At 36.6% G+C, this 25,410-nt stretch overlaps 1 protein-coding gene across 8 annotated transcripts in view; it reads right to left on the bottom strand.

Annotated features, from left to right (window-relative positions):
• Positions 1-25,410, bottom strand: part of PCDH15 (protocadherin related 15) — a 1,549,353-nt gene that overhangs the window by 64,882 nt on the left and 1,459,061 nt on the right. The gene's annotated exons all lie outside the window — the stretch shown is intronic.

Below are 25,410 nucleotides of genomic sequence, written 5' to 3'. Positions count from 1 at the left end.
GGATATCATCCTGTAGATTATCAGCCTTTGTGTCCACAGGGATGAATGATAATGACTACCCAGGGTGAATTCCAAGGACACAGACACTAACCCGGTCCAGTCAGTGAATCAAGTGTTTTGATTGGCATGTCTGATGCATTCCACTCTGGGCTGGGATCCAAATTGGTGTAAGGATGGGATTGATTGTTTACCTAGCCATTGTCTTGTGTAATAGACATAGCTTGTAATAGTGCTTTTCATCTAACCCATTTCCGAAAGGGGAAAAAATAAAATAATGCACTAAAATCTCTCAGATGACAAGAAGAATAAAAGTTCAAAACTTTTTCATCAATAAGTCTAGAGATATATAAAGATCCTAATTAGTTAATGCCATGTCATAATTAGAGAAGGTTAGAATACTAATTGTTCCTTTTTAATCACTCAATATCCTGATTAATCAGATTTGTTCCTAGTTGTAGGTACTAATGATCTACATGTTAAGGTTTCTTAATATTTAGAATTTAAAAAGGTAAATAGTTGTTTAGATGTCTTTTGTAATGAAGCTTTGAGGGTAATATATTAATCTGGCTCTATAGCTTCTACTTCAGAGATGTTTCAGAACACAAATTTGAGAATTATTTCGTAGTGAAATATTTGGAGGAGGAACAATGGATAGGAGAGTCTTAGTGAATTTATACAAGGTTACGTACACCTGCTTCATGATACTAGATATATAACTTTTATATTGTTATTCATTATTTTCATTATCTAGTTATTTTTACAAAAAGTATTATTAAATGTCATGTATCAAGCATTTTCGATGTCATTACAATGCTAAGGATCCTACAAAGCATCATCCTTTTAAATACAAACTCTGAGAAATGTATTATGCCAATTATATAAATTAATGCTGTCTAGTGAAAGTTTCTGTGGTGATGGAAATGCACTAAATGTGTTCTAACACAGCAGCCACTAGCCACATATGACCACTGAACGCTTGAAATGAGGCTTATGTGACTAAGAAACTGAAATTTTAATTCTAATTAAAGTGATATGGCCAAAGGCTACATAGTAGGTGGTGAAGTTGGGATATAAATAATGACAATAACAGTGAATGCATGTTAAAGGTTACCATGGTCTTGGATCTCCATCTTCAAATTCTCTATATATGTGCTCAACCATTGGAAACATTTAAGGATAGCTCTACCTTTCTATTAAACAAGGTAACTTAAAGTAAGCAAACAAAGAGATATTTTCCTTCAGGATAAGAGATTTCTTGAATTTTGTCAAAATGACTTTCTAAGAAGTCAGATGAGCTGAGCTCCAGCACCAACTCATCTCTGTAGATGGTCTATGTTTCACATGATGGTGGAGCTGAGTTTTGGCATTAGAGGGACAGTAATTAGATTTCAACATTAGATCACATTATCACTAAAAGGGGAAGAAGAACAAAGAAAAAATAGTTATCAAAGTGTTTCTTTTTAAGCTTTGAACTCAGGCGTTTTATTCATTTAATAAAGTAGAACATAAAAAATAAAAAAGCCCATTCCCAACTAAAATTAAAATCAGAGTTTGAATCAAGTAATCAAAGACATTTCTTTTGCATATGACGAGCAAACTTGGGACCAATGACAAATAGGTCAAAGATTTGGTTGAGTGTTATCCTTTAACTTATAATTAGCATGGATGTTCCCACTGAAATAAATTTTTTACTGTTAATGCAAATGACAGTGAAGTATTAAAAACATGTACAAAAATGCACAAATCGTAAGTATACAGCTCAAAAAAATTGCAAACGATGCACATCCATGTGACTAGCACCTGCTTCAAGAAAGAAAACATTACCGCATCCCAGAATGTTCTCTATATCCTTGAACAACACCTACTCCCTAGGGAAACCACTGGACTTATTTCTAACACCATTCAGTAGTTGCGCCTATTTTAAAATGTTATGTTGATGGGATCATACTATATGTTCCCTCTTCTATCTGAATTCTTTTACTCAATTTTGTGTTGTTAAGATTCTAAACCCTTATATTTTTAAATTGTTACAGGCATTTTAAATCATTTTATTTCATCTTCCCTCTAACACCATGAGATAGGTATTATTATTCCCTATTTTACCTATGAAGAACACGAGACTCCAATAGTTATATACCTAATCCACTTAGCTCTTTCTGTGCTTCAGGATTCGAATTCTGATCATTCCGACTCTAGAATCTAAGTCCAATTCACCACATTTCCCATGCTCCCAAGTATTTACAGCTAACATCTAGTCCTGTGCTTTTTTCTTTTTAATTTAAAAATTTTTGTAATTTGAACTTGACACACAGTGTCACATTAGTTTCGCATGATTCAACATCTCTGTGTGTCATGCTGTGCTTACCCCAAGTGTAGCTACCATCTGTCACCATATAACTCTATTGCAGTATCATTGATGACATTCCTCATGCTGTGCCTTTCATCCCTGTAACTTATCCATTCCGTAACTGGAAGCCTGTACCTTCCCCTCCCCCCCTTCTCCCCTTTTGTCCATCCCCTCCACACCTCCACCAGCAACCATCAGTGTGTTCTTTGTATTTATAGGTCTGATTCTGCTTTATGTTTGTTTGTTTACTTGGTTTTGTTTGTTTTAGATTCCACAAATGAGTGAAATTTTATGCTACTTGTCTTTCTCAGTCAAACAAACCTTTGTATTTTTAAATGAACCCTGTAGCACAACACAATTATATTTAGGAAAGAAAAGGTAGTTACAGTAAAATCATTGTGATTGCTTGGTACATTCAGTTTCTTTGTACAGTTCTTACTGATTAACTTCCAATTTCAACAAACAAGTAATTTCACTTTCTAGTATTTCTAAGTTACTAAATTAAGATAACCACAAAGTAGATAGGTTAACAGGTTAAGGTGCTTTTTCAAACACACTGAGGCAGGAGGGAAGGGAGGCTTGGGAGACAAATTGACTAAAGTGAAGCCATATTGGTTTTAGGCTGACCCTGAACATAAAGAGTCACAAGATCCAACTCATGGAAGACTACCAGCCCCACGCCCTCTGGCAATAAAAGCCACAAAGGCTGGGCATTCTTAAGACTGCTCCCTGTGGTTAACTCCACAACCCTAAGACAATGGAAAAACAAATGGCCCAATGTAAGTAATAAACCCAAAGTTAAAGAGCTACCCCCTCCCTATATGGTTAGCTACCCCCTCCTTATATGGTTTCTAAAACCTTTCAGTAGAGACAAAGGGGGTCCTCTTCCCCATCTGGGAGGGAGACCAATACTTTGTGAAGCAGCTCCTTTCTTATTTCTAAATGTCTTGCTCTTGAATTCTTTCACAGACAAAGCCAAGAACCCACATGGCAAGTGTCCTGAGACCCTCCCTCTCAGAGCCTTGGCCCATCTGGTGTCAATACCATTCCTGAAGCAAATAATCATTTAATGCAAAAGTCTGGGTATGAAATTAGCAATTACAGCTTAGAAATATCTAATTTCTTTTATGATTTTTTCACAGTACATTTGGAGCAAATTATCAAAAAATGAGATACAGGGTTTTTAAAAATCACGTTTACTGGATATTTTCCCAAAAGTATAAAATTACTACTGTCATATTAATGTTGTCAGTAATGACTTCACTTTGCATTTCTATTTCTTTGCATGGTCTTAATCCTTTTTGGAATCTCAAAGACCTCATTTCAGAAAACAGGCATTGATGATGGTTCCTAGGGTCATCAATATTCTTTCAAATCTCCCTCCTTTCTCCCAAGTACATCTAGTTGAATACTAGCCAGTTAGACAGTGAATGATAAAAATTCCAATTAGTACCACATTTAGAAGTAATTTAAAGTATTTTCAAGTTCAGTTTTGAGCGTATTTAATTTTCAACAAACACATGATTTAAGACTGAAACCTGTCTATAAGATGTGACTGATCAATGTTGTGTAGGTACATGGGAATTACACATAATTAACAACCAAATATTCCTTCATGATATCAATGAGAAGACATGATATATTTATGTACTAAATTACACCAAAAATACTGATAAAAAAAATAAGAACACAATTTTAAATCTGGTTTCAGACGTGAAAAGTGAGAGTTTCAGCAGAGTGTACTACAATAACTATTTGCTTTCTATGTTTGATAATTTTAAATTTACTTTTATGTTTTGTGTGTGTGTGCGCGCGCGCGCGCGCGCGCATGTGTAGGTTGTGTTTTAGAGAGATAAGGACTCAAATGTCGGGTGTGATTTTGAAAAAAAATCACTCAGAGTTTCAGTTTTCCTTATTCATAAAATGAAAAAAAACCATTGATCAACAAACATTATTTCAAGATAAATATGTATATGTGTGTATATATATACACACATAGATATACATATATAAAGATAGCCAAGTGTAGTATAACTATTATAACTTAATATTTTATAATATTAAAAATTTTAACATTTTTCATATCATGATATTTACCAATGAATATGCACAAAATTACTTTAAGCTTATTACTCCAGACATGTTATCATGAGATTGTAACTTCCTTAAAATAATCCACTAATCAATTTTTTCAAGATACCTGTACTTTGCTGTCTCTTTTTTTTTTTTTTTTTAAAGTTTACTTATTTTCAGAGAGAGAGCACACTGCATGTGAGCATAAGCAGGGCAGGGGCAGACAGAGAGGGAGAGAGAGAATCCCAAGCAAGCTCCACACTGTCAGTGCAGAGCCTGATGTAGGGCATGAACCCACAAACCATGAGATCATGACCTGAGCCAAAATCAAAAGCTGGATGCTTAACTGAGCCACCCAGGCACCCCTTCTGTTGAGTAAATTTTATTGTTATTATTTTATAGATAAAGGAAGGAAGGCACACAGAGAGTACTTACTTTCTCATAATCACAATGACAATCGATAGCAAACCTGGGGAGACCTCACTCTAAAACCTATATGGAAACCACTCTGCTCAATCTGTCACACTAAGTACCAGGACTGAGACCCCAGTGAACACAACAGTAAGTGCTAGATAAAAGAAGACAAGAACTCTTCCTAGACATGTTAAGGACACAGAAAGAAAATAATACATATGCAGGCCACAAACTAAGTGAAGGCAGAAATACAAAACTCTTATTAGTGCTGAGTGTGGTTCCACATAGAGGGCTTTTTGCTGATCTAGGTGAGCTTAAAATTCTTGCGGCTGTGATTGGCTCAGAGAATAGGAAACAATACCCAATGCTCACTCACGGAAGTGAGTCTAAGACTACCCTTCCCAGGATGCTAAATTCTCACCTTAAGGACGAATGAGAAATTCATCTCTCCTTTCCAGCCACCACTGCCACCACCATCCCAAACTGCTAAGAAAATCTCCAGGCTTAAGCTTTGATGTTGATTGCAGTGGGGAAAAACCTTCCTTGAGAATCAATCCAACCAACACAAGACCTCATTGGGTCTGTAGCCTTCATTCATACACTACCAATTTGCTCAATTCAAGGAGAAATCATAATATTCTTAACTCGTAAACCCAGTGGTCCTAGACTCTACCTGAATAAACAGAAAAACCACAACTGAGAATTTGAGAAAAGTGACCTGTCACTGATAGTGGCCTAGCCTCCTCCCAGAAGAAAGCGCATTTTCAAAACAACCACCTCCAACCTATGCCTTAAATAATCCTAACAAGTAAATTCCAAGAAAGATAAAAAAAAGTTAGAGTAAAATAATCCTAAAAATGAAGAAGGAACAAAATTCCATAAAGAAGAGTTAGTTGAAGAAAAAGCAAAATCAGGGCTGCTTGGTGGCTCAGTTGGTTAAGCCTCTGACTCTGGCTCAGGTCATGATCTCGAGGTTCATGGGTTCAAGCCCCGCATTGGGCTCTGTGCTGACAGTTCAGAGCCTGGAGCCGGCTTCAGATTCCATGTCTCCCTCTCTCTCTGCCCCTCTCCTGATTGTTCTCTGTTTCTCTCAAAAAATAAATAAACTTAAAAAATAAATAAATAAATAAAGCAAAATCATACCCATGGAGGGAATTAGCAGGCACAGAATACAAAGCAGACGTGTTCAGTATGTTTCAGTAAATAGACATCTTAAAAATAGGAGGGGAAATGAGAATAGCTGCACATAAATAAAAAGTATCTTGTAGAAATGAAGAAATAGTAATTGAAATGAAAAACTCAGAGATGAAGCTATTAGCAGTGTAGGCATAGTTGATGAGAGAATTAGTGAACTGAATGATAGGATAGAAGAAATGACCCAGAATGCCTTACAGGACAAAAAGACACATAAACCTAAAAGCAAATTTGAGCCATAGCATTTAGTGATAAAGTTTAGCAAATGTCTAATCAGAGGTTCAAGAAGAGAGAACAGAATTTTCCAGAATTGATAAAAACAACAACAACAACAAAACAAACAGCTGTCAACAGATTTAAGAAGCCCAATCAAGTACCAACAGGACAAACACAAAGTGCCCTCCACATCTTGTAGAAACTGCAGAAGGCATGGCAGCCTACCCCAACAGAAGGTGTCATAGAAGGGTCTCAGGAGTAGAAGAATGGTGGTTGAGTGGAAGGAGGGAAATATCTTCAAAGTGCCCAGAGAAAATAGCTGCACACTTGGAATTCTAGCCCTAGCAAAAATGTCTTTCAAAAACAAGAAGGAAATAAACACTTTTTGAGACAATCACAGGGTGGCGTGGAATGGTACCGATGGAAAGTTCTACATGGTGTCCCTTAAATGAAATGATTCCAGTGGAAAATCTAAGATATAGGAAGATATGAAAAAGCAAATAAAGTATTAAATGTTTAAATCACTCGACTTGAGCATGGTCTCTACAATGCATAATTCTATTCTTCTGTGTGGCCAAAAAAACAGACTAAGATATCCCAAAACAATAACATATAAATTTCAACGGTAAGGACTTACTTTAAATGTCTGAATATTCTAAATAATATTCAGGGTGGAGGGTACATTGGTATTTTTAGGTACAAGTATGTTAAAATTTCTAAGGTAACACTTATTAAATAATTTTTTTTAACGTTTATTTATTTTTGAGACAGAGACAGAGCATGAACGGGGGAGGGGCAGAGAGAGAGGGAGACACAGAATCTGAAACAGGCTCCAGGGTCTGAGCTGTCAGCACAGAGCTCGACATGGGGCTCGAACTCACCAACTGCAAGATCATGACCTGAGCCAAAGTCTGACGCTTAACTGACTGAGCCACCCAGGCCCCCCATTTATTAAATAAAATAGAGCATATAACATCGCAAATGCACAAAGGATACACAGGGAAGGAAAAGAAATGAGATAAAAATATAGAAAACAAAACAAAACAGGACAAGGGAAATACAAAATAAAGCAATAGAGGGTAAGAATCTATCATTTCTGCAGTTAGAATAAAAATAATTCTACTTAACAAACCAGGTTAATCACAGGGGATAGAATATACTCTAATGTATAATAATACATCAACGCTAAAAGAAGGAAAGTAGAAACATAAATCAAAATTCATTTTAATTTAGAAAATTTATTTTCATATAGAAATTTACCTTTCTGGCTTTTGCTGGGGGGTTGGAGAAGGAACTGATATTTAAAAATGTTAACAAGGGGGCGCCTGCGTGGCTCAGTTTGTTAAGCGGTCAACTCTTGGTTTCAGTTCAGGTCATGATCTCATGGTTTATGAGTTCAAGCCCCGCATCAGGCTCTGCGCTGACAGTGCAGAGTCTGCTAGAGATTCTCTCTCTCTCTGCTCCTCCCCCACTCATGCTCTCTGTCACATTCTAAATAAATAAACTTAAAAAATGTTTAAAGATACATAAATAAAAATTTTAACAATATTAAAAGTTAGTCCCGATGCGTTCATGTGTGGCTGAGAAGAACGGGTTTCACTATTTGCCTGAGATGTCATTGGAGAACTTAAACGTGAATAAAACAAAAGAGCTAAGTACTATTTTTTAAATAAATTAAACTTTGTGAATATAACCTGCATTGTTTCCTTAAAAAATGCAGAAAATTCCTAAAGATATTGTAAGAAAGGGGAAAATATAAGTAAAAATTACAAGTTGATTACATAATTTTTAGATAGTAGTAAGGACACATCTAACAAACTTGGTTAAATTAACACCTAAAAATTAAAGCTGGCTCATCGTGAAAATTGTAACTGAATCAAATTTGCTACAGAATCGATGCCACTTGACTTTTTCTATCAGCTTCTTTATAATAAAAAATGTACACTGGGCTCGGGGCACAGTCTTTATTATCTGGAAGAGGTAACCTTGGAAGATTTGATTCATAGACTTTTGGGAGTTTCTATTAGTGAGTAAAATCAGGAAAGTTATGTCTAAAGTTGTTTTAAAAGAATGAAAATCAGAAATGAATATTATAATTATACCTGTTGTAATTATATTTCTAAATGAAAGCTAAGACACAGGAAACCACTTATGAATTTCTAAGACCTCATCTGGAAATTTTAATGCACACAGGTGCCCAACATTAAGAGAAAATCACCAAATAATTGCCTCTATCATATAGGGGTGTAGGTGAGCCCATTAATTTTCTAGCAGCCTAAATAACTGTTCCCCTCTGTTGCCTAAATGAATACTATGGATGTGGAAATATTAGTGGAATAATTAGTGATGTCCTAAGAACTTCCAAAGCCCATTAAAGTCCAATAATGCTAATTTTAAACTTCAGTTTTTCAATTAGACCCCATTTTAACATTTAACAGCACTGAAGGCTCACTCTCCCTGTAATAGAGTGAAAGTATTTTAGAATGTCAGGCCAAAAACTCTCAAATCCCACATTTCCACCTACTAATGTCAGCATGTCAAGCTGTGTTTGTAAGGGGCAAAAAGAACAGATCCTTGGCTTCTTAAACTACTTTAACTTGGCTCTTGTATTTTCAGGAACTACAAAGAAACCTTCATTTTAAAGCTCTTAAGACAATACATATGTCCAACATATGATAAAATATGAATGAGGAAAGGAAAATGTCAGGTAGAGAGGTCTATTTATAAGGCTATTCAAGACTTATACAAAAAAATAAAAGGCAGAAAAAGAGAGGGCATAGACATTTCAAATAAGAAAACTTAATGTCTGTTTTTTTTGTTTTGTTTTGTTTTTGGATGTCGAAAAGGTGAGTACAGCCCAATACTTCCTAATTCCAATGTATCTACTATTTGTATACTTAAGTAAAAGTCTAATATAATTCAGAGATATTCTAGTGAGTAAAATAAAACTTACTGTAGAAACAACAATTTAATAATGTTAGGTAGACACAGGCAACACAATTTGAATGACAAAAACCTTTTCAGGAGTTTTACTGTTATTTTATTATAGCTAGAATTTATCAAAGCTTACTCTTAAAAAGTGGTGCCCAATATCACATGATAATTCCTATTTGAAAAATTAAAGAAAGAGACTGGAGAACAGCAAAATCTTCCTTTTATCATTTTTAAAGTTATACACTGAAACATGTTTTATTACAGGAGACATGAGATTTAAACATCGGAAAGACTTGCATTTATGTGATCATTGAAACTTTTTTTTCAGTTTAATTTTCTTTTCTTTGTAAAATCTCAAAAGAAATACTACCTCAAAAAATACTTGCTTTGTTCTTTTCTTCATTATTGCTATTCTCATGACTGATCATATATTCTCCAATGAAGCTTTGAAATGGACTCTGAAATATTTGTTCTACCTTTTCATCCAGGTGGAAAAGAAAGAAATTGTGTTCCATTCAACACACAGTAATAACAGAAAACATGTACAATTTGAACTCTCTGAGAGAGGAAAACGAGTTTTTGATGTTGATTCTGAATAACAGAATGTTAAAGGTTTTTGGTGAAAGCTCACTTATTATAGGAATGTCTAAGAAGTTTGTACTGTTGCTATGATTCTGCAGTTATGAATTCTAATCCTTCAGCATTCAAAGCAAATTAAATGATCCTCCTTATTTCTCACCTGTGTTCTTTGTCAGTTACATTACATTAGATCAATCCAAGGCCAATATAGTTCCACCTTCTCATCTCCCCGGCTCCTGTCCCTCTTCTAGCTGCTGTGCTGGTCCCTCCCACCGTCGTCTGCACACCGGGCAAGGGCACCCCACCCAGACATGAACTGGGCCACAGATCTCAGCATCCATCATCTGGCCCCAGGCCTCCCGACTTCCTGTCTGTCAGCAAGCCTTCCGCGTTGGAGATCTGCAATACCCCTCAGTTCACAGACAACCAAGCAGATGCTGCCCAAGCAAGCCCTCACGACTGAGTTTTCACTCCAGCCATGGCAGAAAGACGGTCAAGAGCCCCCACCTGCCACAAGAGGGGCATTATGACACGCACACGAAATATTCTTAGTCTGATCCCAGTGCACCATTCCAACTTCCTGCCCTACAGGTACCTCTACTTGAATTTCCCCCAAACCATACTACCTATTTTTTTTTTTCCTGAACAATCTGTGTTCTTCTATGATTCCAACTCTTTACTTACTCAGTTTCTTCTAATTTAAAATGTCTCTTATTGGGGTGCCTGGGTAGCTCAGGTGGTTGAGCATCCGACTTTGGCTCAGATCATGATCTCAAGGTTGGTGAGTTTGAGCCCCACATCAGGCTCTGTGCTGACAGCTCGGAGCCTAGTTCAGATTCTGTGTCTCTCTCTCTTTCTGCCCCTTCCCCACTCATGCTCTCTCTCTTTCTCTCTCAAAAATAAATAGACGTTAAAAAATGTTTAAGAAGTGTCTTTTGTCTGCTAGGCCAAATGGTGCTCCCTCCTGGACTATATTATGGTATATGTGTGAGCACGCCCACACACACACCTACACGTACTGAATATATATAATATTGAACAATAAAGCCAAGTCTCACCTTAAATGATAATTTTCTCAAGTCTGTCCCAATTCCCTTAGGGGCACTGCTGTTTCCACCTGCATGTTCCTAACTACTATATTTTATGTATTTTTTACTATAGCATTTACCTTGGCATGTTATGCTATTTATGCATATCTATTACACTTGATTTTCTTATTCTTTTATATTTTTTGTGACTTGGTTTTCAGATTGGCCACTAAAATCTCCTTCAAAAACGAAAATTAAAATTTAAAGAGGATATATAACATTTTTTTAAAATCCTCTTGAACACAAACTTTTTTTTAAGCTTATTTTTGTTCCCATCATTAAATTATTTAAGACAGTTTGTCTTTCATGTGTTCAAAAGTTTGGACCACCTTGCTTCATGAAAAGATTTGAGTATCCTGTCACTTAAACATTTATATTTTTACAGTTTTGAAGCACAATTAATTTACGAGATAAAGAATGGCATTTTCATCATTGCAAAAAGGTTTAGGATATGAATAATGTATAAGAAGCCTATTTATTCTTCAATTATTAAGTTTAAGAGGGAATCGGAGGATCCTGATAGCAAGGCATTTGCAAATTAAATACGAATGTGGCATCTTCTGTGTGTTCTCTCTGACAACGTTTGCCCATTTAAGACAGAAACAATAAGCACACACAAAAAGCTTTACTACAAAAAGCAAAACCTTTATCATTGCTTTTTAAAGAGTATGTCAAAGGAAAATGGAATTCAATTTATAAACCTTTTACTTTGGAAAATAAATGGAGAACTTTCAAAAATATAGTGAATATAAAGTACTATGATGAAATTAATGATTAGCAGCAGAAAAGCCTTTAAGACCATTAACGTGACACTAATTATACAGAGGCCCATACTGACAGATTGGAATGGTGCTATTTACACATGGGAAAATAAAATCTGCCTCCTTGAATACATATACATCGCAACATTTTAATGTAAACAACACATTCAACAACAACAAAAAAACTTGCTTTCTGCAATGTCCTTCATTTAAATTGGTGGTATTTCAGAAACCATCTGTCTCTCTCTATGTATGTGTGTGTGTGTATATATATATATACACACACACACATACATACACACACATGGATATATGACACACATATATGTAAATATGTATGCACAGACATATATTTTTTCAGTTTTATAACAATGTATATTTCGTCTAACATCTAACAAGTTTGATAAGAAGAAACAGCTGTAACACAAAAGTAAAATTCCTGTTACTATTATTTTTTGTTGGATGAAATTCTAAAAAGAATTGGCCCCAGAACAATATACTACAAAGCAGAGTGGCCAACATTACAATTCCACCTTGAGATACTAGGCTAAAATATTATTATTCTCAGTTGCTAATTTTTAAAAATATTTTTAGTTTTTGAGAAGCATGGATGAGATTGTGGTAAGTGATGAATCTACTTTTGCAAAATTATTTAAATGCTTTTTTCACCCTGTTTTCCTTTTTAAAAATTCCTAAATTGGTTTCTTTCTTTCTTCTTTGACTCCTAAATCAAATTAATCTTTTTAAAACTTTATTTTTATTTATTTAATTATTTTATTTTTATTTAAAAAAATTTTTTTAACGTTTATTTATTATTGAGAGACAGAGAGAGACAGAGCATGAGCAGGGGAGGGGCAAAGAGAGAGGGAAACACAGAATCCGAAGCAGGCTCCAGGCTCTGAGCTGTCAACACAGAGCCTGACGCGGGGCTCGAACTCATGGACTGTGAGATCATGACCTGAACCGAAGTTGGACGCTCAACCAACTGAGCCACCCAGGTGCCACTTCATATTATTATTCTTGTTCTGTGTTATTTGTAAAGATGAAAAATTGTAGCCACTTAAATGTCCAACTGTCTTTTATAATGTGTCTAATATATAAATACTTGATTACTTGTTTATTACAGAAATATCAGAAAATGTATATTAGCAAAGGAATACTAAAAACTCTACATTGTATCCATTTATAGCCATTATTAATATGTTTATATATGTCCTTTTATATTTCCTATATATAGATATGCTTTCTGTAACCAGGATCAGATGATCTGTATGGCTTTTATAACCTATTATTTTCAGTCGTTAGCCAGTTATATGGATTTTTTTTTAATCTTAAACAAAAACAGCCTATTTCTATTTCAAACAACACATAATAGGAAGAGTGGCATTTTTAAAAATTTTAATAAGTAATTATTTTTTATTAGTATTATTTTTAAAAATAAGCATATTTTTAAGGGGTATATAAAATCTATAAATTGTACCAATATTGTCAAGGCTCAAAAGATAGTTACTAGGTTGCCCCTATACCTTAGTTATTGTAAATAATGCTGCAATAAACAAAAGGGTGCCTATATATTTTTGAATTAGTGCTTATGTTTTCTTTGTGTAAATACTCAGTAGTGGAATTTGTGGATCACAAGGCATTTCTATTTTTAATATCTGAGGAACCTCCATAATGTTTTCTACCGTGGATGCACCAGATTGCACTCCCACTGATGGTGTGAGAGGCTTCCTTTTTCTTCACATCCTTGCCAACACCTGCTGTTTGTCATGTGTTTGATTTTAGCCACTCCGACTGGCATGAGGTGGTATCTCATTGTGGTTTTGATTTGCATTTCCCTGATGAGGAGTGATGTGGAGTATTTTTTCATGTGTCTGTTGACCATGTGGATGTTGACAGACAAATGGATTAGAAAGATGTGGTTTGTATACACCGGACTATTACACAGCCATGATAAAGGGATGAGATTTGGCATTTGCATGGATGGACCCAGAGGGTGTTATGCTAAGTGAAGTAAGTCAAACTGAAAAAGACAAATACCACAGGACTTCACTCATGTGTGGAATCTAAAAAACAAAACAAATGAATAAACCAACAAACGGAAGACAAAATTAGACCTATAAAAACAGACAGCACACTGATGGTTGCCAGCGGGGAGAGGACGAGGGGATGAGCAAGAAGGATGAAGGGGAAGGGAGTACAGGCTTCTAGTTATGGAATGAATCACTCATGGAAATAAAAGGCACAGCCCAGGGAATACAGTCAGTGATGCTCTAACAGTGCTGTGTGGTGACAAATGGTAGCCACACTTGTGTTGAGTGTAGCACAATTTACACAGAAGTTGAATCACTGTGCTGTACTCCTGAAATGAATGTCACATTGTGGGTCAACTACATACAGATTAAAAAAAAAGAAGAAGAAAGAAAGAGTTACTAGATAACACTCATCTCTGATAAAATTGTTAGTTTCTGTTTGCTTTGTTTTGGCGGAGAAATAGCATTGGCCCATCTGTCTTTAGCCTACTTGCCTTTGGCCAACCTCCGGTAATCTAAATAGTTCTTCAGCCAATTAAGAACTGGCATTGACAATGATTGGAACTTACTCGATGCGGATTGAGTGTCAGCACTGAAGAACTGTAATGAATAAAAGATTATACTCAAACAAGATCTGGCAAAGCCTAAGTAAGAGATAAGGGTGTACAAAGTGTTCTGCATTGGCTAAGGACCTTATAAACAGGGGATCATTTCATTTTCTTAACTCTGGTAGGTATAAAGAATAAAGCCATTCTGTAGATGCTGTTCCTGAGCTGTGTATGTGACGGTAAAACTCCGCAAATGACCCCAAATCACACAGCTGGTGAGTGGATCCTGGAATGTTTGACTCGGAGGCCCATGAGAGATTTGCCAGTGAACTGGATGGAGGGAAGTATGTGTTGGACTGAAGGTTATCTCCAGATCCTGGCTTCAGAGAGCGAGAGAGAGAGAGCGCGCGCACCTGTAACCTAACCAACAGATTTTATTAAAAATTGCAAGTTACATTTCTCTCTTTTTTCCCCTCCATCTGTGAAGATATTCATCAGACTCAGTAAGGAATTAAATTAAGACGAGTAGCTTTCTCTTGGCATCCCTCTTTCAGGACCAAGCAGAACACAAAGCCTGGCAAAAAGAAGCATCGTTTCTGTCCTACCCCAGGGATCCTGCTCCATGAAATGACATGTGAAAAAAGAATTCACTGTTCTAATTGCATTTAGTGCTAATAAGACCCTAATAAACGTAGGGGAGCGTACACATTTTCATCGTGTTCCTTTCCTTCCGTCGTTAGTTATTCCTAATTTTCACAAAGACTATTAACGCAACATAACATTCACATGCTCAGGAGGTGCCAGAAAAGACTATTCGTCATGCTGTGATTCATTAAAGCCAGAGAAAGGACTCTTTCATTTTTCAACTTTTTAACAGATAATTCATTGTATAATCTCGAAAGATAAATTTTCTGCAGTTCAGAACTTTCTATTCATATTTTTCTTTGAAAAATGGCATTTTTGACCATATCTATCTACAAAGGGGAATTTAAGAAATCTATTTTACATTCCTGAATTGCTAATCATTTCCAGTTTGTGACTATTTTTACACGGCGTTAGTACCTTGTTCTGAAACAGTTTAAGAAATTTTGTTGACTTTTTAAATTATTTTTATATTTTAAGAGAATTTCAAGATTTTTTCCCCACTTCCCAGACATTAATTAGTTCCTGGACAAAAACCTCAGGGTCAGCTTTAGCTCAAGCGTTTACTTCGCATGTGGTGACTAGACAAACACCTCACCCAATTTTATGTTTTGATCTGGTATGGTGTGATAAGGACCAAAACTCCAATATGCTCTTTAAAAAAATATTCTTTCTTACAAGGTTATTTTGAGAGAGACAGAGACAGTGTGAGTGGGGGAGAGGCAGAGACAGAGAGACAGAGAGACAGAGAGAGAGAGAGAGAGAGAGAGAAAGAGAGAGAGAGAGAGAGAGAAAGAGAGAGAGAGAGAGAGAGAGAGAGAGAGAGAGAGAGAGAGAGAGAGAGAGAGAGAGAATCTCAAGCAGGTTCCACACTCAGCACAGAGCCCAACATGGGGCTTGAACTCATGATCTCTGAGATCATGACCTGAGCCAAAACCAAGAGTCGGTGGCTTAAGCCACCTGAGTTCATGAATGAGCCATGTAGGCGCCCCCCCCCCCCCAAATATTCTTTTTAAACCTGTTATCTGTATAAGTTGATATGGGAACTAACTGAAGGCTGAAATTTCTCTTAGCTGTGCTGTTAGGGTTTGCTATTCAGAACCTTACATCTACATATGTAGACATTATTTTTTTTCTTAAAGTCGCTATGATTTCCTAAAAGGGTAATACCAAGCCATCGATAATTATTGACAAATAAAATATGTAGAAAAATACTTCATAGCGCAGAGTTAAGGTAATACTACTCATTTAAAACATAAAAATATGGGGGGCACCTGGGTGACTCAGTCAGTAAAGCATCCAACTTCGGCTCAGGTCAGGATCTCATGGTTCATGAGCCCCCTGTCCAGCTCTGTGCTGACAGCTCGGAGCCTGCTTTGGATTCTGTGTCTCCCTCTCTCTCTGCCCCTCCCCTACTTGCACTCTCTCTCTCTCTCTCTTTCAAAAATAAACATCAAAAGTTTTTTAAAATAAATAAAACATACAAATATGCCTCATAAATATGAAACTGATCACTGCTGATATAAAAGAACTGTCATTCAAAATATGTAAGTTTATCTTTCTCAAGATTGCTTTGTCTATTCAGGATCTTTTGTGATTCCATACAGACTTCAGAATTATTTGTTCTAGGTCTGTGACAAATGCTGCTGGTTTTTTGACAGGGACTGCACTGAACGTGTAGAGTGCTTTGGGTAATATGGACATTTCAACAATATTAGTTTTTCAAATCCACGAGAATAAAAACTATTTCTATTTGTTTGTGTCATCTTCAATTTCTTTCATCAATATTTTATACTTTTTGGATACAGCCTTTCACCTCCTGGTTAAGTTTATTCTTAGTTTGGTATTTTATTCTTTTTGGTGCAACTGTAAATGGGGTTATTTTCTTAATTTCTTTTTCTGATACTTTATTATTAGTTTATGTAAATGCAATTCTGTATATCAATTTTGGGTCCTACAACTTTTTTTTGAATTCATTTTTCAGCACTAATGGCTCTTTTGTAGCATCTTTAGGGTATCACAATCCTAGATTTCAATATACCCTATAAAGCCGTAGTAATCAAAACAGTATGGTACTTGCACAAAAATAGGCACATAAATCAATGGAACAGAATAGAGAGCCCAGCAATAAACCCACGATTATATGGTCAACTAATCTATGACAAAGGAGGCAAGAATATGCAACAGAGAAAAGACGATCTTTTCAACCAGTTGGTGCTGGGAAAACTGGACAGCAATATGCAGTAGAATCAGGACCATTTTCTTACATCATCAACAAAACTGAACTTAAAATGAATTAAAGACCCAAATGTGAGATCTGAAACCATAAAGTTCCTAGAAGAAAGCAACATAGGCCATGATATCTTTGACATCAGGCATAGAAATATTTTTCTAGATGTCTCCCAAGACAAGGGAAACAAAAGCAAAATTAGACTATTGGCACAACATCAAAATAAAAAGCTTCTGCACAACAAAGGGAACCATCAACAAAACAAAAATGCAGCCTACAGAATAGGAGATGTTTGCAAATGACACATCCAATAAGTGGCTACTATCCAAAATATACAAAGGACTTATACCACTCAACACCAAAAAATAAAGAATCCAATTAAAAATAAGCAGAGGACCTGAACCGACATTTTCCCAAAGAAGACACAGATGGCCAACAGACACATGAAAAGATATTCCACATCACTGATTATCAGGGAAATGAAAATCAAATTCACAATGAGATATCACCCTACACTTGTCAAAATGGTTAGAACCAAAAAGACAAGAAATAACAAGTATTGACAAAGATGTGGAGAAAAAGGAACCTTCATGTACTGTTAATGGGAATGTAAATTGGCGTAGCCACCATGGAAAATGGTGTGGAGGCTCCTCAAAAAATTAAAAATAGAACTGCTGTATGATCCAGTAATTCCAGTACTGGGTATTTACCCAAGGAAAACAAAACACTAATTCTAAAAGATACGTTCACTTCCATGTCTATTACAGCATTATTTACAAAAGTCAAGATAAGGAAGTAACCTGAGTGTCCATCAATAGATGAATGGATAAAGAAAAGGTATATATAAAGAACTTGTAAAACACAACATGAAAAAAACATAATCCAATTAAAAAATGGGCAGAAGACAGAAATACATATTTTTCCAAAGAAGCATCCATATGGCCACCAGATACAGGAAAAGATGCTCAACATCACTCATCATCAGGGAGATACAAATCAAGACTGCAATGAGGTATCATCTCCCACTTATCAGAATGGCTAAAACAAAAAACACAAGAAACAAGTGTTGGTGTGGATGTGGGCAAAAAGGAACCCTCATGCACTGTTGGTGGGAATGCAAACTGGTACAGCCACATGGAAAACACTATGGAGGTTCCTCAAAAACAGAACTACCCTACGACCCAGCAAGCGCACTACTAGCTATTTACCAAAAGAATGCAAAAACACTAATTTGAAGGGATACACGCATCCGAATGTCTATTACAGCATTGTCTACAATAGCAAAACAAAGGAAGCAGCCCAAGTGTCCATCGACTGATGAATGTATAAAGATGTGGTGTATATATCTAATGGAATATTACTCAGCCATATAACAGGAATGAAATCTTGCCATTTGCCATGACATGGATTTAGTTAGAGAGTATTTTGCTAAGTGAAATAAATCAGGGAAACACAAATACCATATGATTTCACTCATATGTGGAATTTAAGAAGGAACAAAGAGATTAAAAGAAAGCAAGAAAAAGAAAGAAAGAAAGAAAGAAAGAAAAGAAAAGAAAAGAAAAGAAAAGAAAAGAAAAGAAAAGAAAAGAAAAGAAAAAAGAAAGAGGGGCGCCTAGGTGGCGCAGTCGGTTAAGCGTCCGACTTCAGCCAGGTCACAATCTCGCGGTCCGTGAGTTCGAGCCCCGCATCAGGCTCTGGGCTGATGGCTCAGAGCCTGGAGCCTGTTTCTGATTCTGTGTCTCCCTCTCTCTCTGCCCCTCCCCCGTTCATGCTGTCTCTCTCTGTCCCAAAAATAAATAAAAACGTTGGAAAAAAAATTTAGAAAGAAAGAAAGGTAGATAGATAGATAGATATAGGCAAACCAAAAAACAGATCCTTAACTATACAGAACACACTGATGGTCACCAGAGGATAGGTGGGTGGGAGAACAGGTCCAGTAGGTGATGGGATGAAGGAGGGCACTTGTGATGAGCACAGTCATGTATAGATGTGTGGAATCACTATGTTGTACACCTGAAACTAATATTAAACGGTATATTAACTGCAGTGGAATTTAAATAAAAGTGTAAAAAAAAAAGAAGAGGTAGTATGTATACATACAATGGAATATTATTAAGCCACAAAAAAGATTGAAATCTTCCATTTGCAGCAATTTGGATGGGCCTAGGGGGTATAATACTAAGTGAAATAAGACCTTCAGAGAGAGACAAATACCATATGATTTCACCCATACGTGGAACTGAAGAAACAAAACACATGAACAAACAGAGAAGGATCAACAACAACAAAAAACAGACTCTTAATGCAGAGAACAGGCTGGTGGTTGCTAGAAGGGAGGTAGGTGAGGGGATGGGGAAATAAGTAAGGGGGATATAATTCAACAAAATGCAAGTTGAAGAAGTTACACGGATTATGTCTCAATGGAATCATATCTTAGTGTATTTCAAAGATTGAATGTACCTAGTCATTACATAATGGAAGAAACTATTTTTATATTACTGTTCAGATTTTATGGTTATTCTTTTAATGTTTGTTTATTTTGACAGAGAGAGAGTGAGGGGACAGAGAGAGGGAGGGAGAATCCCAAGCAGGCTCTGCCCTGTCAGTCCAGAGCCCCACGCAATCTCGATTCCATGAACCATGAGATCATGACCTGAGTGGAAACCAAGAGTAGGATGCTTACCCAAACTGAGCCACCCAGGTGTCCCAATAATTATTTCTTATTCTATCACTCAGATAAGAAGAAAAATTAGTATTCTGCACTGATACTAAGGTGAGTTCTAGAAAGGGAGGCCCACTGTTTACTTTCAAGGGCAACGATCAAATACCTCAGTGTTCCATAGAATTGTTTTGATAACTTCTATGCACCATGCATACGGAACTTGGAGCACGGAGACCACAGTTATTTTATAGGTAGAAAGAACCTAGTCAGACAAAATAACTCACAGTGACAATGGACGTTTACTGAGAGGTATGTCTGGGGAAGGTGCTGTACTCAGTGCTTGACACACAGTTTTTTCATTTATATTCATGAGAAATGTGTTATACCGCCCTGTTATAACTTGCAGACCTGATGCTTACAAAAATTCAGAACTCTGCCCAAGGTCAAGCAGCCCAGTAGTGATTGAAAGGTAACAATCCAGGTTTGTCTTCTTCATGACGCTTTTGGAAAAGGGATATAGATTTAAATATTAAAACTTTACTTTTACGGCCTTTATGTTTCGTATTCATTAACCTTCTTTTTCATGCTCGGGGGATCCAGCATATTCATAACGTCGGATTACACTTTAATCAATATTGACTTAAATCAAAAGTTCTCTAATTCCCTTACTAATTCCTGTTGCACAGCAAGAGTAGGACCCAGCACTCATTTCCTGCCTGCAGATGTACCCGTTTCTGTGTTCTTTTTTGCACGTTGAGTCTCAGCCCACACTTTGATTTTAGCTCTAACCCTGACACGAGAAACCCACACAGAGCCTGTGTCTCCAAAGTGATGGTCTGCGTCTCACCTGGCCTTGCCCTGCTCGGATGTGACTCACCTGCAGCGGGTTCTAGAGTCTCACCAGGGCTCTCTTGGTCAGGAAGGTGGACTGCTCCCTTGCTGAGAGCCTAACTCCTTCCTCCCCCTGGCTCTTCTGTGGCTCCCACCTCATTCCTTTCATCTAGGCCTCCTACCCAGCTTGCATTCAGGTGTCCTCGTCATAAAACGGCATCATCAGAACCTTTGTCTGTGCCCATGCGTCTTCAGGGACAGGGGCTTTTCCACCTGTTTCTGCCCTATTTACAGGATTACACAACTGTCAGGTCCAAACCTCATCTTTTTGGCTTATAATTCTGGATTCTGGAACCCATTCATACTAACGTGCATCCACCAACCACACCTTTGACATCTGACCTACTGTACTCAAATACTGGCATTTCTGAGCCACTGCCACAAATAACACAGTGTGCCAAAACAGGCTTTTGTACTAGAATGCATTAGAAAACTAGATGGCATTATTTCAAGAAGCATTAAAAAAATTTTTTTAATTATTTATTTATTTATTATTATTTTTTTAATTTATTTTTGGGACAGAGAGAGACAGAGCATGAACGGGCGAGGGGCAGAGAGAGAGGGAGACACAGAATCGGAAACAGGCTCCGAGCCATCAGCCCAGAGCCTGACGCGGGGCTCGAACTCACGGACCGCGAGATCGTGACCTGGCTGAAGTCGGACACTTAACCGACTGCGCCACCCAGGCACCCCAATTTTTTTTTAAAAACAGTGAACAGTGGAGTAACAAGTATAATCCCCTCCACTTTTGTCAGAATTATTTTACTATATCTTCCAAGAGGAATAGCTTAAAATTACCAGAAATTTAAGTGAACAACTTCTCTTTGTTTTTATGATTTTAGAGCTTTTTTAACATTTTTTTAAAAATTATTTTTATTTTTCCAGTTATATCTCTAGATGTAGCCAGCATTATCGGCATTCCTCCAAAAAATAACCATTCTGATTGGATTAGTTATTCCAGTTTTTGAACTTTATATAAATGGGCTTAGGAAATTTTTTTTTTCGTCTGAATTCATTTGCTCAGATTATATATATATATATATATATATATATATATATATATATATATATTTTTTTTTTTTTAAGTTTATTTATTCTTTTGACAGAGACAGAGCAGGGGAGGAGCAGAGAGAGAGGGAGAGAGAGAATCCCAAGCAGGTCTCCCACTGTCAGCATGGAGCCCGATGCAGGGCTTGATCTCCTGAACCACAAGATCATGCCCTGAGTGGAAATCAAGAGCTGGACGTTTAACCGACTGAGCCACCCAGGCGCCCCGTCACAGTAAATTTCTGACATCCATCTGTGTTGTTGTCAGAGTTTATTTGTTTTCATTGCTTTATAGAATTCCGTTGTACAAATATACTACATTTAATGCATGTAAGTTGTTGGGCATGTTGTTTTCAACTGTTAGAAATTACAATAATGAACGTACCTACAAAAAGTGAACTTCTTGTAAATATCTTTTATGAGCAAATGTGTGCGTTTCTCTGGGTCAAAACTTAGGAGTGGAAGTTCTGAGTCAGGGGTTACATATATGCTCACACTTAACAGACAACGTCAAATGTTCCCCTGAAAGCTTCACTAATTTACACGCCATCAGCAACCCCTGTGAACTCCAGCTGTTGCAAAATTTGGTTTCATCTGTCTTAGTTTAGCCGTTCTGATGAACATGCGGTGGCCTCCTGTGGTTTATTCTGTAATTCCCTAGTAGTTAATAAAATCGAATGCCTCTTTATATATATATATATATATATATATATATATATACACACATATATATATATGTGTATATATATACACATATACATATATGTGTGTATATATATATACACATATATGTATATATATATACATATATATGTATATATGTATATATATATGTGTATATATATATATATATTTTGCCAATTTCCATATTTTCTTTATGCAGGGCTCATTCTAATCTTATTCCTATCTTTTTAATCTTGGGTGTTTCATTTTGTTTTGTTTTGAATCATCATTTTGCTGGGGTTCTTTCTACACTCTGGATCGGAGATCTTTGATACTAGTGTGTAACATAAATTGGGGTCCTTGGCTTTGGGTGGTAATAAAGTCTTTCAAATTACTGTGAACCTCATTGACTCTGTCTTTTTACAGATTGCTGGGATAAGAGGCCATGGCTGCCTAGGGGAAGAAATCCTGGGAGCCAATAAAATAAAGCGATATAAAAAATAGGTATGTTTACAAAAACTAGTGTAGCTACTACATAAAGTTTCAGGATCTACTTGACAGGAACTTCTAGTGTAAAGTTTAATTGTATCTATGCATGAAAATGCAATTTTGTGAAATCAGACATTTCTGTGCCTGTTTTTGAAAAAAAGAAATTAGAAATTCTTTGGCACTTCTCAGATGTATAATGAACGAACCAAAGTGAATTACGTTCTCTTTACGCACATAATCTTACCTCAGGTGTGCTGGTTTTCATTAATGAAAATTCATTAAAACTACTAGGGACACTCATCCATTTTTTAGGACTTATTTAGAGCAATGTTTTCTTCGTAGTACATATTAGACAAATCTAATATTTTACTCTTCTTACTGACAATATTAATAGGCAACTCAAAATTAAGACGTATTTAGAGATATGAATAAAGTTTTTTTAAAAGATGGTTTATCATTTTTTATTGTTTTTTTAAAAAATGTTTATTTTTGAGAGAGAAAGAGAGAGAGAGAGAGAGAGAGAGAGCATGAGCATGGGAGGGGCAGAGAAAGAGGGAGACACAGAATCTGAAGCAGGCTCCAGGCTCTGAGCTGCCAGCCGAGAGCCCGACGCGGGGCTGGAACTCAAGAACTGCGAGATCATGACCTGAGCCGAGATTGGACGCTTAACTGACTGAGCCACCCAGGCGCCAATCATTTTTGCTTAGATTGGTATTTTAGGTCTTCTTTGTGGGGTCATCATAGCACGAAGTTAAATGTTTAAGGTTTAAGAAATCTGGGGCGCCTGGGTGGCGCAGTCGGTTAAGCGTCCGACTCCAGCCAGGTCACGATCTCGCGGTCCGTGAGTTCGAGCCCCGCGTCAGGCTCTGGGCTGATGGCTCAGAGCCTGGAGCCTGTTTCCGATTCTGTGTCTCCCTCTCTCTCTGCCCCTCCCCCGTTCATGCTCTGTCTCTCTCTGTCCCAAAAATAAATAAACGTTGAAAAAAAAATTTTTTTTTAAAAAAGAAATCACAGGACATTTTCAGGCAAAAGTAATTCTTACTTGCCTCCACTATCTTTGCAATTGTGCTTTGCAGTGCAGTCCTCTCTTTCACAAGGATTCTGAGATTTTTAAGCTGAGTGTCAACCCTCCTAGCAGATGATGGAAGATATGGTCCTTGACACATAATACAGGAGCACACACACACGATCATCACTGTTCCACGACATACAAACTCTCCTACAGGAAAATGTGAGCTTGACTCAAAAGATAATATTCCAAATCCACACCCTGGATTGTTATGCATTTAATCATCTGAAAGACATGCAGGCATTAAATACATTTCAAATCCCAGGAGAGTGTGATCAGACTTTGAAACATATGACCCACCAATGAATTTAGGAAAGGCAAAATGATTTGGCCATTCACTGAGTAAAGCACTTCCCTTTCATGTATCATGTCCAAAGGCTTAAGACCCATAAAAATTCCTCAGACTCTCTACTTTCAAGGAAATTTCTTTCCTTAAAAAAAAAAAAAAAAAAAAAAAAAAAAAAAAAAAACTTTCTCTGAATAAAAAGCTTTTTACCTAGTTTTAAAGACTCAAACTTTCCTCATTCTTCAGATACTTTATAGCTTGGGAAAAATAGTTCCAAGGCAATTCTTGGAACAATGGAAATCAAGGCAATTCTTAATTATCTTAATATAACTTAATTAAGTTATATTCAAACCAACAAGTGTAAATTAAGTTACTACTATGTGATTGAGAAGATTTTAGATCTTCCTTCAGTCATAATAGAAAGACTGACCTGTATAGAGAAGAAGAGAGAGTAAAACTTACATGTGAAAATCATTTTATCTGGACACTCCATTTGTGGCAAAGGAAAGTCTTGGTCTCGTACATTTATTCTAATAGCAACAGAACTATAATTTTATATAAGGACAGATGTAATGTATCAGAAACTGGCCATGACACTTAACGTGTCAACTTTTACAAGGGAAAAGGGAAGGCTTGGACTCTTAGAAACCGAGTATTCAGCGATCCTTTGTTTGCACAGACCCCACAGAATTCCCAAACTCCGTAAGATACAGTAACATAAACACAGTTAAAGGGAAGGATAACAGAGAGTAAGAGCCAGAGTATCTCAAGGAAACCAGAGAGAAAGCACACCCCCTGTCCATGGCATTCACCTTTTAAAATTGCTCAAGATGAATCAGGTGTTTGACTTTCAGTCTCCAGCAGACAAACCAAAAGGAAAACATCTTTAACTACAACATAACCCGAGACCCATATAACAGAAGTACACCAGTTGTGAGGAAAATGCAATTTTCTTGACATTTGGTTTCCCCACTGGAGTTAAATGGAAAACTATGATTGAAGCATGAGATTCATAAAGATATTATCAAATCCAAGCTCCCAATTTTGACAGAAGGAACATTCCCAGGGAAACGAGAGGTCATGTAAATCTCGGTGTTGTAATCAAACCCAAGAAAGTTTAACAGAAAGACTCTTTCTACTTATTTGAAAATTGACCATTTGTTCACATATTTCATGGAATGCCTTGGTTTAGTGGGCTAAAAGACATGGCTAGATGTAAAAACAAAATTTGGACACGCATC

The sequence above is a fragment of the Felis catus genome, chromosome D2, assembly GCF_018350175.1.
Source record: "Felis catus isolate Fca126 chromosome D2, F.catus_Fca126_mat1.0, whole genome shotgun sequence".
Taxonomy (NCBI): domain Eukaryota; kingdom Metazoa; phylum Chordata; class Mammalia; order Carnivora; family Felidae; genus Felis; species Felis catus.
The sequence above is the reverse complement of the archived record's forward strand: the minus strand, read 5'-3'. Positions and strand labels throughout refer to the sequence as shown.